Source organism: Hylobates moloch, unplaced genomic scaffold, assembly GCF_009828535.3.
Source record: "Hylobates moloch isolate HMO894 unplaced genomic scaffold, HMol_V3 SCAFFOLD_14, whole genome shotgun sequence".
NCBI lineage: Eukaryota > Metazoa > Chordata > Mammalia > Primates > Hylobatidae > Hylobates > Hylobates moloch.
The window spans coordinates 71265953-71277467 of NW_026652289.1; the positions used below are offsets into that span (position 1 = coordinate 71265953).

Genomic DNA, 11515 nt, shown 5'->3' on the forward strand with positions numbered 1-11515 from the left:
GTATTGCTTTCAATTAGCAAACATATGCTTCACAGGAAAAAAGGACATAGATGAATCTGTTTTATGTGCTAGTATTTCCAGGAAATTTATTCCCCTTCTTAATTTGTCTCATTTCATTTTATTTCATCCACTTGGTAGATGAAGTCATGTCAAACAGTTCTGGACATTTTTATATGTTGGTTAACTCTTCTGCAATTTTGTATTTGGTGTTTTCCCCCCAAGTTTAGTTCAGCTGACATTGGATCACTGACAAAATTCTAATAATCTGTGATAGTCTTCTTTGCAGCTAAAGAAGAATTGCAGAAACCATTCAATATACTTGAGAAAGATTCCAAAAATAAATTTTTTATTATTTCTCTTTTAAGGAAATACCCCTAATGTGCCACCTGCTGCTATCACCACAAATTAAACTCAATCTCTATGTGGACAGAGGATGATTTCTGCCAATGTGGAAAAGCTTTTTTCTCACCGTAGGCCTCAAGAAAAGTTAGTTAGGTAATGTATTTGTTATTCATTCCTGACGGTACAAAGAGCTTGCAGTTCTCACCTCTGACTACCAGTAGCTTTGTTGAGTTTTGAAATAATAGCTGACATTTTCCAAAGGCAAATCTCATTCTGCAAGGAGATTGTGGCACTATCCTATTTGACTCTCAGAAACCTCTTGTAATTCTGATGCAAAAACTGTAGAATGAAGATAAGAAAATTCTCCCTATGAGTGGATCATGACAACTGTAAATTAGAACAATCAGATTTAAGCCAATTCTGCAATCTTCTATATCTTTGTAAAAGACAAATCCTTGATGTTGTCTGTGTGCAACCTTTTCATAAACTCTGGTTTTATGACTAGTACAAACCACCAAAAAAGCCATGTGATCAATAGTCTGTGTCCTGTTATAACATGCTGTGGGTGAGCCATCTTGTTTATAAATAATAGAGCTCTCCTGAATTTGTGCATAGACTTCTTGGTTCCTGGCTTTTGTTTTTTGTATCAATAAATTGTGATATAAAACAGCAGACAGAAGATAAATGGAAACCTTCCATTTTAACTTAACGTTGTTTCTGGGGTAATGTTAGAACCTTGAAAGATGCATTCAAAGACTGTATCTTATTTTGCCCTTGGCTATTAGTGTCTCACATATGTGTGTAAATGTTTTCCTACCTTCTTTTTGCTCAGCAAAGGCAAGCAAGTAAAATATATTTGCTAAGTGATTAGTGATGCATATTTGGGGCTAGATTTTTTTGGTACTTTTATGTAAAGAAAAGTGGATTTTGCAGTAAGGAATTGGCATGAGCAGGCATCAGAATCACAATCATGATTTTCTACTTGAATAATTACAATTCAGAAGATATCCGGATAAATAGATACATCTCTAGTGAACAATTTGTAACAATAACAGGTAAGGATCAGGAAATTCAGTACTCAGTTTGTCAGATTTGCCAGAATGATTAAAGTATTTGAACATGTGTGTTTGTTTCTTATGTAATTGTATTGAGTGGATTGTTTGACTGGGAAATCTGGGCTAGAATAGGAAACAGAAGATACTGACTTCTGCCCTAATAGATGGGCCCCAATTTAGCAAAGATAAACTGACTTTAGTTTTAGTCCTTTTTATATTAACTTAATAAATTCTGGAGTTAGGCTCTCAAGAGGACAGAGGGACTATCTGGCAATGGCCAGCCAGACCTTTACTGCCAAAGAACCCATTTCATATTGCGTTCTACTGATTGAGATTGATGCAGATTTTTGCACTGTAGATGAGCATATGTCCCAGTGCTGCCCCAAGCCCCAGGGATCTCTCATTATGTTCAAATATCCTAGTGATTTACCTTAATCATTGCAAACAATTACGCTTATGAAGTTTACTTACAAACAAGCAACTGAGTCACTTTATTTTCTTTAGTGTAGTATGTGAAGGCACTGGTTCAACAGGATGGCTCCAGAACTGTGTTTTTCTAATGTTTGGTGAGGGGCTAGTGAGAATTTTAATGATATGGTGAAGAAAAACATATCTGTATAATTAATTTATTATATTGGTGTATGGGCTGTGAGTTCACCTTTTAGTGGTCATTTGTCATTTCATAACAACTATGCATTTTGGTTCACTGTGATGATCTATATTTAGTGACTGCAACATGTTTATACCACTGATTCAAATTCCATCCATGATGAAGTTATACAAATAATACATATATTGATAACTTTTATTGCAAAAATGTAAATTTAAAACTTGTATAATGTTCTTGTGCTTTTTAAAATAAAATATATGTGTATATTTAAAAAGAAAAAAAGGGACTTCTCATGTTTGGGGATTTGGGTTTGAAGTATAAAAATTTGCTTAGGAAGACTCTCCAGTTGAAACCTTTGTCAGCCCAGGCAAATGTTGTAAAAGACGTAGGTGTTTAGTATACATGGGTCTCCGAACTTTTTAGCCATATACTCCATCAATAAATAGCTTTTAGCATGCATACCAAATAGAATATAAACACATACACATATTTTATATTCTATGTGCAGTGCTTTACTAATACATCATGCAAATTATAAAACATAGCTTTAAAAGGAGATTTAAAAATCAGTTAAAAATAGAAATAGATATTTAAATATCTTCCAATCCAATCTGCATCCTTTTGGGTATGCACGCTCTAATGTGGAGACAGCTGTCTAGAGCAGCAGTATCCAGAAGAGTTTTGCAATAATAGAAATATTCTGGCCTGGTGCAGTGGCTCAAGCCTGTAATCCCAGCACTTTGGGAGGCCGAAGCGGGCGGATCATGAGGTCAGGAGATCGAGACCATCCTGGCTAACACGGTGAAACCCCGTCTTTACCAAAAATGCAAAAATCAGCCAGGCGTGGTGGCGGGCGTCTGTTGTCCCAGCTACTTAGGAGGCTGAGGCAGGAGAATGGCGTGAACCCAGGAGGCGGAGCTTGCAGTGAGCTGAGGTCACACCGTTGTACTCCAGCCTGGGTGACAGAGTGAGACTCTGTCTCAAAAAAAAAAAAAAAAAAGTTCTGTGTGTATTTACCATACGGAATGGCAGTCACTATTCTCATGTGGCTATTGAACACTTGTGATGTGGCTACTGCAAATGCGGGCCTGAAATTTTAATTTTTAGTTAATTTAAATGTAGTCATGTGTGGCTGGTGGCTACCATATTGGGCAGCATACATCTAGTGTGATGGTTCGCAACCTTAACTGTGCGTTAAAGTCACCTAGAGAGTATTAACAAAATAGAAATGCCCAGTTCTCACCCTCGATCTGGAATCAATCTTGTGGGATTGAGCCTTAAAATAAGCAGGGTGGTTTTCTTCCATTTCTGAGCCATGACTCTTCACATAAAATGAAGAGGTTGCTTTCTTTTTAGCCTGGTGGTTTTCAGACAAAGTGCCAAAGATGCTGGGAGAAACGTAGGCCCGAGAGGGGAAAGAGTGCCAAAGCTGGATAGTTGTGATTTTTCATTTTGAGTTTCTGTGTAAGCTTTCGTTTGAGAAAAGGGTACCTGGAATTTTTAAAAAGTTAGAAGCAATTGCTTTAGTTTTAAGCTTTAAAATATTCTATGAGGCGGCCGGGCACGGTGACTCATGCCTATAATTCCAGCACTTTGGGAGGCCGAGGCGGGCGAATCACGAGGTCAAGAGATCGAGACCGTCCTGGCCAACATGGTGAAACCCCGTCTGTACCAAAAATACAAAAATTAGCTGGGCATGGTGGCGTGCACCTGTAGTCCCAGCTACTCAGGAGGCTGAGGCGGGAGAGTCACTTGAACGCGGGAGGCGGAGGTTGCAGTGAGCTGAGATTGTGCCACTGCACTCCAGCCTGGCGACAGAGTGAGACTCCATCTCTCAAAAAAAAAAAAATTCTATGAGGGGCAACACTGAAGGCAAAGAAGAGTTTTTGTTTGTTTGTGTTTTGTTTTGAGTCGGAGTCTCGCTCTGTCACCCAGATCAGTCAAGCGAAATTTGGGGAAAAAGTAGAAATGAAGACTAAGAAGGAAGACAAAAATGAAAAGTTACCAATGGAATGCACAGTAAGGAAAAGCTGGAAAGACCTGGGCATTATGGCGCACCTGTAGTTCCAGCTACTTGGGAAGCGGAGGTGGGAAGATCCCTTGAGAAGGAGATCAAGGTTGCAGTGAGCTGACATCACACCACTGCCCTCCAGCCTGTGTGACAGAGTGACACCCTGAGTAGAAAAAAAAAAAAAAAAAGCAGGGGGCAGGGAAGGAGAAAAAAAGGATTTAGGATAAAGAAGATTTGGTATATATTCATTGGAGTCCCTGAAGAAAGAAAAAGCAATGGAACAGAACACAAATGGGAAACTATAATTAGGCTAAAATTTCTTGGGGAAAAAAAAAAAACTTGAATACATTTTGAAAGAGAACATTGTAAAAACCCAGAAGAGTCAACACCAAAGGATTTTCACATCCAGACAAACTGTCCAAGTATAAAGTCCACACGGATAGTTCAGAGCGTGCTAATACTCAGGGAATATTTTTTCCCATGAGCCTTTCCTAAGAAATCTACCAGTGAGCAAGCTTCAGACAATCATAAATGATTATAGAAGCCTTGGCATAAGGTCTGGGGGTGAGTGTTGCATATGTTTAATTGTACAGATGGGGGGATGAGAGACAAAATTGGATGCTCTAATGTTGTAGAATTATTACAACTAACAAAAAATAGGAGAAAAAGGGCAAGTGGGTGGAAAGTTAAACAAGCTCGCTGATTACATCAGTGGTTTTAGCCAGAAGTAAAAAGGTATCAAGCAGAAACCCGCATCCAGGAAGAAAGCCCTTTGCTCCTCCCTTAGAATGAATGTAGACCAGAGATCAGATGTTTATGTCCAAGAAAAGCAGGATTTCGTTCAGTGCTTCTCCCAGATCGTTGGGGATGAGATGAGGCACCCAGAGACAGGAGATGCTATCACCCAGCTCAAGGAGTCCTGTAGTACAATGCCATTGGAGGCAAGTATCACCGGGCTTTGACGGTGCTAGTAGCATTCTGGGAGCTGGTGGAGCCAAGGAAACAGGATGCTGAGAGTCTCCAGCGGGCCCTGACTGTGGGCTGGTGTGTGGAACTGCTGCAAGCTTTGTTCCTGGTGGCAGATGACATCACGGATTCATCCCTCACCGCTGGGGACAGATCTGCTGGTTTCGGAAGCCGGGCGTGGGTTTGGATGCCATCAGTGATGCTATCCTTGTGGAAGCATGTATCTACCGCCTGCTGAAGCTCTATTGCTGGGAGCAGCCCTATTGCCAGAACCTGATCCAGCTCTTCCTGCAGAGTTTCTATCAGACTGAGATTGGGCAGACCCTGGATCTTGGCAGATTCACTGAAAAGAGGTATAAAGCTAGTGTCAAGTACAAGGCAGTTTCTCCTCCTTCTACCTTCCTGTAGCTGCAGCCATGTACACGGCAGGTATTGATGGTGAGAAGGAGCACGCCAATGCCAAGAAGATCCTGCTGGAGATGGGAGAGGGAGAGTTCTTTCAGATTCAGGATGATTACCTTCACCTCTTTTGGGGACCCCAATGTGACCGGCAAAGTTGGCACCGACATCCAGGACAACAAATGCAGCTGGCTGGTGGTTCAGTGTCTGCAACGGGCCACTCCGGAACAGTACCAGATCCTGAAGGAGAATTACAGGCAGAAGGAGGCCGAGAAGGTGGCCCAGGCGAAGGCACTATATGGGGAGCTAGATCTGCCGGCCGTGTTCTTGCAATAATAGGAAGACAGTTACAGCCACATTATGGGTCTCATTGAACAGTACGCAGCTCCCCTGTCCCCAGTCATCTTTCTGGGGCTGACATGCAAAATCTACAAGCATAAAATGTGAGCTAGAGACTGCAAGGGCGGGGAGAAGAGGCTCTCAATAAATTATTGTGTAACCTTAAAAAAAAATTAAAAATAAATAAAAAGGTATCACTTGAAGGTGACAAATCAAGAAATAAAAACAAGTGGCCGGGTGCAGTAGCTCACGCCTGTGATCCCAGCAGTTTGGGAGGGTGAGGTGGGTGGATCACGAGCTCGGGAGATGGAGACCATCCTGGCTAACACAGTGAAACCCCGTCTCTACTAAAAATACAAAAAATTAGCCGGGTGTGGTGGCAGGCGCCTGTAGTCCCAGCTACTCAGGAGGCTGAGGCAGGAGAATGGCGTGAACCCAGGAGGCAGAGCTTGCAGTGAGCCGTGATTGTGCCACTGCACTCCAGCCTGGGTGACAGAGCTAGACTCCGTCTCAAAAAAAAAAAAAAAAAAAAAAAACAAGTACACACATTGACACTAGGATAAAGCTAGTGGCTAAATGGTGAGAGAGAAGGAGCAGGGTAAGAAGCAATTTCAAAATTGGTCATGTATTAAGAAACCAACAGTATTTAAGGAAAGAGAATATTACATAAAGATATTAGTATAAAATGTACTGCTAGAAGTACACCACCAAAGAGGAGGAAAAAGGCAAATAGACTACATAGTGAAACAATGTGGTTCCCACCCTGTGCCCTGAGCTGCAGCCAGGATAGGCTCTGGACACCTGAGACCCTGAGCTGGAATAAGCAGATAAATAATTATTTTACTTGTTTTTATCAATCTTTCTTAAATGTATGTATAGTTCACATTTATTTCACTGTTTAATATTAGAAGTGTTTTCTTCTTCACTTAGAAGTTTGGGCCGGGCGCGGTGGCTCATGCTTGTAATCCCAGCACTTTGGGAGGCCGAGGTGGGTGGAGGATCTGAGGTCAGGAGTTTGAGACCGGCCTGACCAACATGGAGAAACCCCATCTCTACTAAAAATACAAATTAGCTGGGCGTGGTGGCACATGCCTTAATCCCAGCCACTCAAGCGGCTGAGGCAGGAGAATCGCTTGAACCCGGGAGGCGGACGTTGCAGTGAGCCGAGATCACGCCACCGCACGCCAGCCTGGGCAACAAGAGTGAAACTCTGTCTCAAAAAAAAAAAAAAAAAAGAAGTTTGGTGATGTTTTTGTGATGAGAAGTGTGCCATACGAACTTAACTCTTGTTTATAATAATTAGCCTATGGTAAAACTGGCTTTGTTATACATCATTTTGCTTAAAGTCACAGTTCCCAAGGGTTAATGATGTTAAATGAAGACTTATGTACTGCTTCACACCTACCAGAATGGCTATAATCAAAAAGATGGGCAATAATGTGTTGGCAAGGATGTGGAGAAAGTGAAACCCTCATACATCACTGGTGAGGATATAAAATGATACACCTGCTTTAAAAAACAGATGGGCAGTTCCTGATAAGATCTGCTACCAGATGACTTAGCAATTCTTCTCCCAAATTCAAATTCTTCAAGAGAATTTGAAACGTCTTCACACACACACAAAAAAACTTATACACAAATGTGCATAGCAGCATTATTCATAATAGCCCACAACTGGAAACTACCCAATTGTCCATCAACCAATGAGTGGATAAATAAAACTTCTATCCATACAATGGAATATTATGCACCCATAAAAAGGAATGACATTCTGATGCATGCCATAGCATGGGTAAATCTTATAAACATTATGCTCAGTGAGAGAAGCCAGTCGCAAAAGACCATATATTGTATGATTCCATTTATATCCAATGTCCAGAATTCGACAAATCCATAGAGACAAACAGTAGATGAGCGGTTGTCAGGGGTTGGGAAGACAGGGGAGTAGGGGATGACTGCTAATGGGTATGGGGTTTCTTACTGGGTTGATGAAAATATTCTGGATTAGATAGTGTTTCTGATTCAATGCGTCCTGGAGCATGGCACCCACCTTCAAAGCTGACACTTCCACTGTACCTTCAGCAGGCCATTCCAACATTGTATTAGCTCAGCTGCTCCTGAGTGGTGCAGTATGCACTACAACCAGGGTAGCCCATAGTCATTGGGCCTACTGCAGCACTTTCTTACTGTGAAATGGGTTCCCTGGTTACGTGCTATGCTGAGTGGAATTCCATGTTGTAGAATAGGTACTCGACAAGCCCCCAGATACTGGTGCTGCCTGAAGCTCTGTGGGCAGGAAAGGCAAACCCATATGCTGAATATGTATCTGTTCATATGAGAATGAACCAGTGACTCTTCTAGGATAGAAACATCCTGGCCAGGCACAGTGGCTCATGTCTGTAATCCAAGCACTTTGGGAGGCCAAGACAGAAGGATTGCTTGAGCTCAGGAGTTTGAGACCACCCTGGGCAACGTAGTGAGACCTTGTCTCTACTAAAAATAAAATAAAAAAATAGCCAAGTATGGTGGTACACACCTGTAGTCCCAGCATTCAGGAGACTGAGGCAGGAGGATTGCTTGAGCCTGGGAGATTGAGGCTGCAATGAGCTATGATTGTGCCACTGCACTCCAGCCTGGGTGGCAAAAGGAGACTGTCTCAAAAATATATATATAGTCAAGTTGCTGCAAGGTAGCTGGTTGATTTTGAAAAACAGTGCCACAGACTGGACGAGGTGGCTCACATCTATAATCCCAGCACTTTGGGAGGCCAAGGTGGCCAGATCATCTGAGGTCAGGAGTTTGAGACCAGCCTGACCAACATGGCAAAACCCTGTCTCTCCTAAAAATACAAAAATTAGCCAGGCATGGTGGCACGTGCCTGTAATCCCAGCTACTCGGGAGGCTGAGGCAGGAGAATCACTTGAACCCAGGAAGCAGAGGTTGCAGTAAGCCGAAATCGTGCCACTGTACTCCAGCCTGGGTGAAAGAGTGAGACCCCGTCTCAAAAAAAAAGAAAGAAATAAATAAAAACAAAAATAGTGCCACATCCGTAGAGCATTGGTCTCTGTGGCTGACAGGTGGGATGTTCAAAGATGGCAGTCTTGATGAGTGGAGGTCCATGCCACTGGGCCCATGCCTAACCCCCATCTGTCCATTTGTGTACCCATTGTGCCAGCTTCCAAAGGGTGCTAAAACATTAGCTTGAGCATTATTTTGATACTTGATTGTTTTGGTCCCTCTTCTGTAGTGGATGCTTTCTGGTGGCTGTTAACATGTAACACAGAAATCTTCAGTGTGCACTATATGCACTCACTTAGCCCATCCACAGTAATGTACAGTATCTATTCTTTGTGTTCAGGTTTTTCACCTTTGAGATTCATCCATGTTGTATGTTCCAGTAGGTCTTTCTTCTTATTGCTGGTTAGTATCTAGTTGTGTGAGTACATAATTTACCCACTCTTCTATTGATAGACATCTGGGTTGTTTCTAAATTTGCCATTTGGAATAAAGCTGTTATGAGCTTTTTTTTTTTTTTTTTTTTTGAGACAGGGTCTCACTTTGTTGCCCAGGCTGAAGTGCAGTGATGTGATCTCAACGCTCTGCAGCCTCAACCTCCTGGGCTCAAGGGATCCTCCCACCTCAGACCCCCAATTAGCTGGAACTACAAGCGTGTGCCACCATGCCCAGCTAATTTTTTTGTATTTTTTTGTAGAGTCAGAGTTTCACCATGTTGCCCAGTCTGGTCTTGAACTCCTGAGCTCAAGCAATTCACCCACCTCGGCCTTCCAAAGAGCCACGATGCCTCGCCAAAGTATGGACTACAGTGACTTCCTTCCAAAGAATACAATATGAAACGGAGAAAAAAGGGTAACTTTACAGTGAAGAAACCTAACAAACATTACCTCAACCAGGTGAGCAAGGTAAGTATCAGTAGTGATAGAATCACGTTGATGGTATGTAACCTTGATATGATATGATGAAATGGTACTTTATGTGGTTTTCCTCCCTAAAGCCCTTAACTCCAGTCTAACAATAAGAAAAACATCACATTCCAATAGAGAGACAAGCTACAACATACTTAACAGTATTCCTCAAAGCTGTCCAAGTCATAGCCAAGTCATAGATGTGAGGTGATACCCTGGATGAGATCCTAGAACAGAAAAAGGACACTAGGTAAAAACTAAGGATATTTGGACAAACTATGGACTTTAGTTAATAATAATTATCCATTTTATTATTTTTATTTTATTTATTTATTTTTGAGACCAGGATCTCACTCTGTCGCCCAGGCTGGAGTGCAGTGGCACGATCTTAGCTCACTGCAACCTCCACCTCCTGGGTTCGTGATTCTCTTGCCTCAGCCTCCCAAGAAGCTGGGACTACAGGCACACACCACCATGCCTGGCTAAGTTTTGTATTTTTTAGTAGAGACGGGGTTTCACTATGTTGCCCAGGCTGGTCTCAAACTCCTGACCTCAATTCATCTGCCCACCTCGGCCTCCCAAAGTGCTAGGATTACAGGCGTGAGCCACTGTGCCCGGCCTTATTATTCTTTTTTTTTAGAGACAGGGTTTTGCTAGGTCACCCACACTGGAGTACAGAGGTGAGATCATAGCTCACTGTAACCTTGAACTCTGGGCTCAAGGGATCCTCCCTCCTCAGCCTCCTAAGTAGTTGGGAATACAGGTGCACACCATCATGCCTGACTAGTTTTTAAATTTTTTGTAGAGACGGCGTCTCACTATGTTTCCCAGGCTGGTCTTGAACTCCTGGGCTCAAGCGACCCTCCTGCCTCACAATATACTCTTTTCATACCTTTTGAATGTTTTAATGCCTTTTGTTTGGATGTTTTAATACTGTTTGAATTTTGCATGCAGCAACAAATAAAGATTCTTCTGAGAAGAGGACCCTCTCTATACCAGGGTGAGAAAACAGTCCTTATCACCAGAGACGGAACTGGAGGCAATACACATGTAAAACTAATAAAATTTGTACACTTTTCTCTGGTTAACCACAGGTCAATGTGGTTTTTAGATCCAGCTGAAGAGTGCATTAAGAGCTAAAAGAGAAGCGGAGGTTATCTCTGGCTCCCATACAATGTATAAGAAACCAGTAATAAAAGTCAGGGAACATCCATGGGAGACGTGGATGGAAAGGAGGCTTACTCTTCACTATAAATATAAATAAATAAATAAATTTATATATATATATATATATATAAATTTATTTATTTATTTTCAAGACAGGGTCTCCTCTGTTGCCCAGGCTGGAGTGCATTGACATGATCACAGCTCACTGCAGCCTTGACCTCCTAGGCTCAAGCAATCCTCCCACCTCAGCCTCCCGAGTATCTAGGACTATGTCCAGTTAATTTTATTTTAAGTTTTATTTTTGTAGAGACAAGGCCTCACTATGTTGCCCAGACTGGTCTCGAACTCCTGGGCACAAGCAGTCCTCCTGCCTCACAATATACTCTTTTTAATACCTTTTGACCTTTTGAATGTTGCACTATATGAATATATTTTCTATTAAACAAATAAATAAAATCAGAAAAAAAAGAAGATGGTCTACTAAATCCTCCTCCTGACATTTGTAGTTGGAGTGGACTAGAATTTTTCCTGTCAGGAAAGAATAGGCAAGGGGTAGCTGAGAATAACCCAAACTGTTCGGAGATCCTTCCAGGAGGAGCTTCTGGGTAAAAGTAAGCACAGCGAAGCAAGAGGCAAGGAAAGAGGATCTGGGAGCTCAGCAGGAACACTTTTCACACAGGTCAGACTGTCTTACCCAACGGCC

General features: G+C 42.1%; 1 pseudogene; it reads left to right on the forward strand.

The window, feature by feature from the left end:
• Positions 1-4770: 4770 nt before the first annotated feature.
• Positions 4771-5830, forward strand: LOC116482210 (farnesyl pyrophosphate synthase-like; annotated as a pseudogene).
• The last annotated feature ends 5685 nt before the right edge of the window (positions 5831-11515 follow it).